This window comes from Mastomys coucha, unplaced genomic scaffold (assembly GCF_008632895.1).
Source record: "Mastomys coucha isolate ucsf_1 unplaced genomic scaffold, UCSF_Mcou_1 pScaffold22, whole genome shotgun sequence".
Taxonomy (NCBI): Eukaryota; Metazoa; Chordata; class Mammalia; order Rodentia; family Muridae; genus Mastomys; species Mastomys coucha.
In genome coordinates this window covers 180,753,625-180,761,188 of record NW_022196905.1, presented here as the reverse complement: position 1 = coordinate 180,761,188, position 7,564 = coordinate 180,753,625, and the positions used below count along the sequence as shown (strand labels likewise).

General features: G+C 39.7%; 1 pseudogene; it reads right to left on the bottom strand.

Moving 5' to 3' along the window:
* Nucleotides 1-6,143: 6,143 nt before the first annotated feature.
* LOC116104780 lies at nucleotides 6,144-7,352 on the bottom strand (annotated as a pseudogene).
* Nucleotides 7,353-7,564: the final 212 nt, after the last annotated feature.

Below are 7,564 nucleotides of genomic sequence, written 5' to 3'. Positions count from 1 at the left end.
ATATATATATATATATATATATAGGCAGTGTCCTGATAAAGAATTTATATGAAGCTCAACAGTAAACTCCAGAAAATTATGCCCCACTATTCACTGATAAAGGACATAAAATTAGTGATAAAAAGCCACATAAGCTTTTAATAAGTATAGTTGCTTTGGGCTGGCAAAAAGGGGCTATCTTTTTAGGAATATTGACATGAACTCGCACATTATATAAGGATGGGGCAGAAGCAGAGGGCAGGAAGCATGGATAGTTTATTTATGAGTGGCCAAACTTTAGTTTGGTGTTTATCTTGGCATTAGTCAGGTTGGGTATGCTGTGATCCCAGGGGCTGCTTCTCTATGGTAAAGAAGACAGATCCAGTCCCCGTCTCAAGATGTATATTCATCATATATGTTGTTCCTGGAGTCTTAAGTGAGCAGTATTATAACTTATAAATGTAGATTAATGAACAGATGATGACACACAATTACCCTTCAGAATGAGCTTTATTAAGAGGCAAAGGGTTATTATTACCTTGAGCACTAATGACTGGGCCTCAAAGCAGGAGAGCAATTAGGAAAGATAGAACATTATACCATGGGTGACAGGATGGGTCCTTGAAGAGAGAGAGGGGTTCCTTTGATCTAAACAGGGAATGCATTAGGAGAGATGGCCATCCTGTGTAGCATGATAAGGACTCTAAGTGAGAGACAGAGCATTCACGGATAGGCAGCACAAAGGAAGAGACAGCTAGGATTGTAATATTGGAATACAGACAGCACAATGAAGTCCTAAATGGAGAGATGGGGCCTTTAGTTTATAGAATATCAGGAAAGATAGCACCATAGTTATTGGCAGTCAACATGGGGCCTTCCAGTTCAGAGAACAGAGAAAACAAGGATTCTGATTTTTATGAATTTTCAGTGGGGTAGGTAAACCTTCTATCAGGTGATTTAGCCTGGCCTGTAACATCTGCCAAGAGGCACAGTGGTAGATCTATCCTTATCTTTATCTTAAAGCTGCAAGGAGAGGGGCTGTAAGACACAGCACAGCATGTATATCAATTCTCTGTTAGAGAGAGACAGAGTCAGAGAAACATAGAGACACAGACACAAACACAGACACAGACACACACACACAACATACACACACACACACACACACACAGAGAGAGAGAGAGAGAGAGAGAGAGAGAGAGAGAGAGACAGAGACAGAGACAGAGACAGAGAGAAACAGAGACAGAGAGAGACAGAGACAGAGAGAGACAGAGACAGAGAGACAGAGAAGCCTTGACATTATTTCTGCAAGATAGAGGAAAGCTACTGTGTCTATGAACAAACATTTAGAAGTGAATAATTCAGAGCCAATGAGACAGAAATGTCAGGTTTTTGCCTGTTTTTAGTTATTGACTGGGAATTTGAGACCCATACAAAGAGTAAATGCTTTGTACAATAGTAGTTTTAAAGTCCTTATTAAAAAGCACTTACTCTATTAATGAAGACTATATTCCTTTGACCTAATCTCCTTTTAAAGACTCCACTTGCTAATATCTGGACTTATCATCACAGCCCGTGTGCATGCGCGTGCTTGTGCGTGCGCGCACACACACACATACCACACACATGCACACACACACAACACACACACACACACACACACACACACACACACACTATAACAGGGTTCTATTAGGATAAATTTTCTGTTATAATTACTTTTATACAATACACGTGTGACTGTAGCTTACATAAGATGAATTAATTTCTTTGGATCATAATAGTTTGCTACTCTCTAATCATGACCTATATAAAGACCCCACCTTGAACCACAAAATCATTTTTCTCTAAAGAAAAGAAAATTAGCTCATGTAAACTGTAACATGAGGCAAATCAATCCTATCAATTTTTACCAATATCAACAACTAGAATTTGTAAAATAGTCAGTACAGGATCTGTTTTCTTAAGGCAGCTTTATTGGCTTCCTTCTGGCAGACTGCATAAATAATAATGTACTTATAAAATTATATACCACCAATACTTATGATCTCTCTAGATTACAGTGCCCATCCCAGAACTTACTATGTAGACCAGGCCGACCTCAAATTTATAGAGGTCCATTTGCCTCTGCCTCTTGAATGCTGGGACTAAAAGTATATGCTACCACTCTTGGCTATATTATAACCATTCAATCAAAAAACAGGTATATTTTTAAGAGCTCAGACTTAGCATTTGAGCTTCTATATCTATAGGTTGAAAACTGGAAGCTAATAAAATTAGTAAAACGAGTTTAACTTCCTTAAGTTAGTCTAAGAGAAGAAGCAGTTTAAGGATAGTTAGAGCTGTTAGTCCACTTGAAGCTTCTATTTGAATAATCATTGCCAGAGAAAAATAACGAAGTAAAAGTACCCAATAATGTTTTAGAGGCATAAAACCATTACCATATGACTTATACCTTTTAATGAATGATGCTGTGAGAATTTATTATGGGCTTATGTGTATGGGGGTGTGAAGATAGATGTTTGTGTTAGTATGCACATATGCATGTGCATCTAATTACATGTGCATATGTATATACATGCATGCACATGCGGAGGCTCGTCTGTTTGTCTGATTCTCTGTAGCAGAGAGAGATTTCGAGACAGAGTCAAGGCAGATCAGGGCCTACTGGCAGATTCTCTAGCCTGCTGAGGCATGGAACAATGAGAGGGGATATACTTAAGGCTCAAGGTGAGAAGCTGAACATTGTATTGACCTTGGTGGAAGGAACAGGGAGGCCTCTGGATAAGAGCAGATGGCTGGTGTATATTTTAGCAATCATTTCTGTTAGCTTGTGGCATTGCTTCCCATGGTAATGTGAGCTATAAAATGCTATGAAAAATGAACTCAAGGCTGCTGGCTGCTGCTGCAGTATCGACTGGCAGCCCTCCCAAATCTCTCTCTTGTCTTTGCATCTTTTTATACCTTTCATATCTTTAGTCCTCTATCCACTGTCAGAGGCTCTTCTACTCCTGCCTGTGTGCCCTGGCACCAGAGCTTGATGTCAGGCATCTCTTTTAGTTACTCTCTATTTATTTTTTGAGACAGTCTCTCACTGAGCCTGATCTTTACTGATTTGGCTAACATGACTGACCCAGCAAGCTCGGAGAATCCACCCATGTCTGTACTCCATGTCTGTACTCCAAGCTCTAGGGTTTCAGGTGTGTGCCATCGAGTTCAGCTTTCTGCGGGTGTTGGCAATTTGAACTTTAGTCCTCATGCTTGCAGCGAGAGCATTTTACCAACCAATCTATTTCCCAAGCCCCTGGTATGTTTTACTACAAAAGGCCACACACATTTGATAGAAACACAAAAATAACAAAAGTGGTAATGAAGTGGAAGAATATATATTTAACATAGATTTGCATGGGAAAATGGTCATAATCTTCTTACAAAATAGGCAGAGGCAGAAAGAGGAAGTTAAAAGTTAGGAAAGAATAGTTGTTAACAGTTATCTCAGGACTTTGAAAGCTGACACAGACCAGAAAACCAAGAAGGAATGTCACAAAAATAAACAAAATGGTAAATTCATCCACTATTTTATTTACTTTAGCATGCACCCATTAATTACTTTCATTGTACACACAGGTCCTTCCTTCCTAGGCAGTCCAGGAAGACTGCCTAAGCTTCCCAGGGTTTACAAACACTGTGGTAAAGGGTGCCCCTGGACCAGTGAATACAGGTCTAAGAAGGACATACGAGGTAATCTTTGGCAATCAGCAAGTGGCTTTGGGCCCTAGCTCCAGATATGAGACGTTTCAGACAAGATCAGCTGAAAGTTACCAGGTTATAGAAAAACTACTGATCCAACAAGTGTTTGGTTCATTGATAATCTTTTAGACTAAGCAAACAAGTCTCATTCATGCTAGAGAAAAAGCCTTTTTATTTTATTTTTCACTAAAGTGGGGAAGTGTAGTGAGAATTTTGGTTTCTTTAAAAACCCAGTTATGTTATGTGACTATGTTTTTGTTTTAATCTCAGGTATGGAATATGGGGCTGCTTCAACTTGTCCACAGCCATTAATCACAAATGTCTCCATAGTAGGGGCATAATCCTTCCCAGCTGCAGATAGTTTAATTCTGGGGTTCTGGAGAGGGGATAAGTGGGAGAACTCAGGGCTGTGATGGTTGTTGCTCTTCTGCTGCTGCCCCAATGCTGGCTTGCTGGTTTGTTGGACTGTAAGATACTCTGATAACAAATATTGGACTTTCTCCAAGGATCCCAATGCCTCTAATCAACAGGAAGTAGCCTATAGAGGTCTAGGTCCCCTTTCCTATAACCTTCTTTCTCTCCTATCTAGTGTTGGAGGATCAGAAGAGATCAGGGTGGAATAAGGGTTGGAAGGGAAGTAGAGGTATAAGAACTTAATATGATAATAACACAAGTGTGCCAACAGTTTGATGTCTAGAAAAAAATTGTGAGTGTGGAAGCTCTATTAAAGTTGTTGTGCCATTATACTTCAGTGTTGAACTGTGAGAGGAAGCGATGAGTCTTTGCTGTTGGACATGCATGGATATATGCAAGCAGAAGCAACCAAAAACCACAGTTAGAAAAAGTCAAAACTGAAGAAAGATTAGCAGTTCATCAGTTTAAGACCAGCCTCTTTCGAGAAGCAATAGTATTAATGATGCTTCTGTGTACACTCTTCTATTCAAGCACAAGCTTAAATCCCACCTTCTGGGGAAATACATAATGCCAGCAGACATGGAGACCGCTCTTTCAAGCGCTTGCATGATTTTAAATGGTGTGCTATAAATCTTGGCACTTCTCTACTAAGGTTAGGTCACACAAAGCTTAACAGCTGTAGTTTTAGTGAATACTTGCATCTTGCAGTATGTATGCATAACTGTTAAGTGTGATTCTAAAGCCCCACCTCCCCCCAACGATGAATATTTCCAATGCTGAGACTTAAAGGGAAGCTCCAGGCTTATGGTTTAACCTTGTCTGTGGCTAAATGCTGAACAGGAGGCAAGGTGTTGGGCAGGCTTAAAACATGATTCCTTATGCAGGAAGAAGATTAAAGCCTAAGCCATGAGGGCAACATTTCTCCTTATCAGTGAGGAACTTCCAGCATTGCTCTGGGCAAGTGCTTTAATCTCCATGATACACAATCTGAACACTATGAATAAAAATACATGCCCCTTTGCCCTTTTTAATGTTGAGATTTTTCAATATTGCCAGGAAATAGCTTTAGGAACTCTATCTAAGCTGTGTGACAAAGCACTGTAGCCAGAGCTATTTCTCAAAATCTTTTGGGAAGTGCTATTTTTATTTTACTCTGGGACTTTTAAAGTGGATACCATACTGATACTGCATTACTAGTCTAACTAAATTATTGGTTCAGTTTTGTTTCACATATTAAAAATTGGAAATTGTTAAGACTATAAAAATTTCTTTTATACTATACAGTTTTCATAAAATTATAAAAACCATCTCTTAGTTTATTGAACAATTGAAAATACAAAAAAAGAATGGATCTATGTAAAAAAAGATCATTAAAAAACACATAACTTTGAATTTTATGTTCCTGAGTTGCTTGGTAACAATTTTCCTTCTAATGTAGCTAAAACTTTGATTATGTATAGACATTTATATTAAGTATTATTTTTGAACTATAATTTCCTATTTAGCATTTTATCATAAATACATATTGTTTCTTAATAATTATAATATATTTTAATTACCATAATATATTTACATCTCTTAGAAACAATTTAGTGTTTATAAACTGTTTTTAATTTTATTTGATTTTACAAATAGTACTTTTTTTTTTTTTTTTTTTTTTTGATATTTTGAGACAAGGATTCTCTGTATAGCCCTGGCTGTCCTGGAACTCACTCTGTAGACCAGGCTGGCCTCGAACTCAGAAATCTGCCTGCCTCTCAAATAGTACTTGCAAATAAACACTTTTTAAATCTTTGGTTGAACCTTATCTTTTCTATGAGAGAAGTTTGTGAGTATTTTTAAACAGTATTTTTTATGATGCATCATCTCACATCAACAGAGAAAGCAATTAGCAGATTGAAAACATTTAAACTATTCTGTTGTCTGTCACTCCTTACACACACACACACATACATTAAACTATTTATTTTTTTTACTGGAAACATTTTATTGATGAGACCCTACCACCTGCGCAAAGTGCTCCTGACACCATCCTCCTTGGCAATGCCATCTTTCTTGAATGTCCCATGAAAGCTTTCTTCTCTTCCATGGTCCACAAACAACCATGGCCAAACTTGGAGGTGGTATCAATGAACTTCAGGTCTTCTCCAGAGCCCGACATTTGGTCTGGACCAGCAAGGACTTACGAAGAGTAAACACTAGCTTCCTGGATCCTACCACACAGTCTTTGAGCATGATGAAGTCATTGGTCCCCTCACCATAACAGACAAAGCCACTCAGTGGGTTGATGCTCTTGTCAGACAGGTCATAGTCAGTAGATGCATCGTTCTTGATCAGTTTACCATCCTTGATGAGGTAGCATTGACCAATCTTGTAAATCTGCTTATTAATCTCTGTCCGGTGATGGTAGCCTTTCTGTCCAGCTCGAGACACAGAGAAGGGTACTCGGGCAGGGTGCCAGGCTCCAATACAGGCAATTTTGTGCAGACAGACCTCGATGGGTCTTTTGGAGCAGTTTCTTTGTATGCCAACGACTGGTCACTCCTTTGTACTCTTTGCTTTTGTCATACTGATGATGTCAGTCATCTAATCCTGCCCAAACACCTGGTTCACAGGAACCTGCTGCTCCAGCCTCTCTCCGCCCCAGTCTAGCTTCTCAGCCACAGTGCCCCCATTCTTCTGGATCTCCATCAAGTGTGCCTTCTTCTGGTGCAGAAGAAGTAGACACATCTGACTGTGTGCAGTTATGTGGATGACCTGGCAGTACTACTTCATGCTTTTGAAGTCCTTCTCCAGCTGTTTCTTGCCTGTGTCATCCTGCCCTTTCTTACAGTATTTGGTGAAAGCCTTCTTCTTAGATTTGCTCCAGTTCTTATAGAAAAGCCTTTTACATGCCTCAGCAATTATGGTCTTGAAGGTCCAGAGGCCTTGTGGGATCTTTACATATCCCACGATGCCCACAACCCCTATGGCTGGAGTTTCCACAATGGTTACAGCCTCCAGGCCTTCTTTCTTTTTCACCTTAGACCTTGGCCTGTCAACTTCCCAGACGATGTGGGTCATGCTAGCCTTGTACCGTAGAAAGGCTGCGAGGTGAACAGGCTTGGAAGGGTCATCTGTACGGAAGTTCCTCACTGTCCCACGATGATGGCTGCTGAGCTTCAGCCCAAAGACCCATGCCTGGGAACTGAGAATTTCTTGTGAGACATCTCGCAGCCACATGCCTCTGATAGAGCCACATTAAACTATTAAATGCTCTGCTATCGTCGTAGTTTAGAACTACTAACTTGTACTACTTCCCGTGAATCAATTCAATACAAAATAATATGCTGCATTTAGGCATGGAAAATCCAAAGCCAGATGAGAGACAGCCTCAGATAGTGTGATGGTTGAGAGCAAGGACCACCTCAGAAAGTTCAAG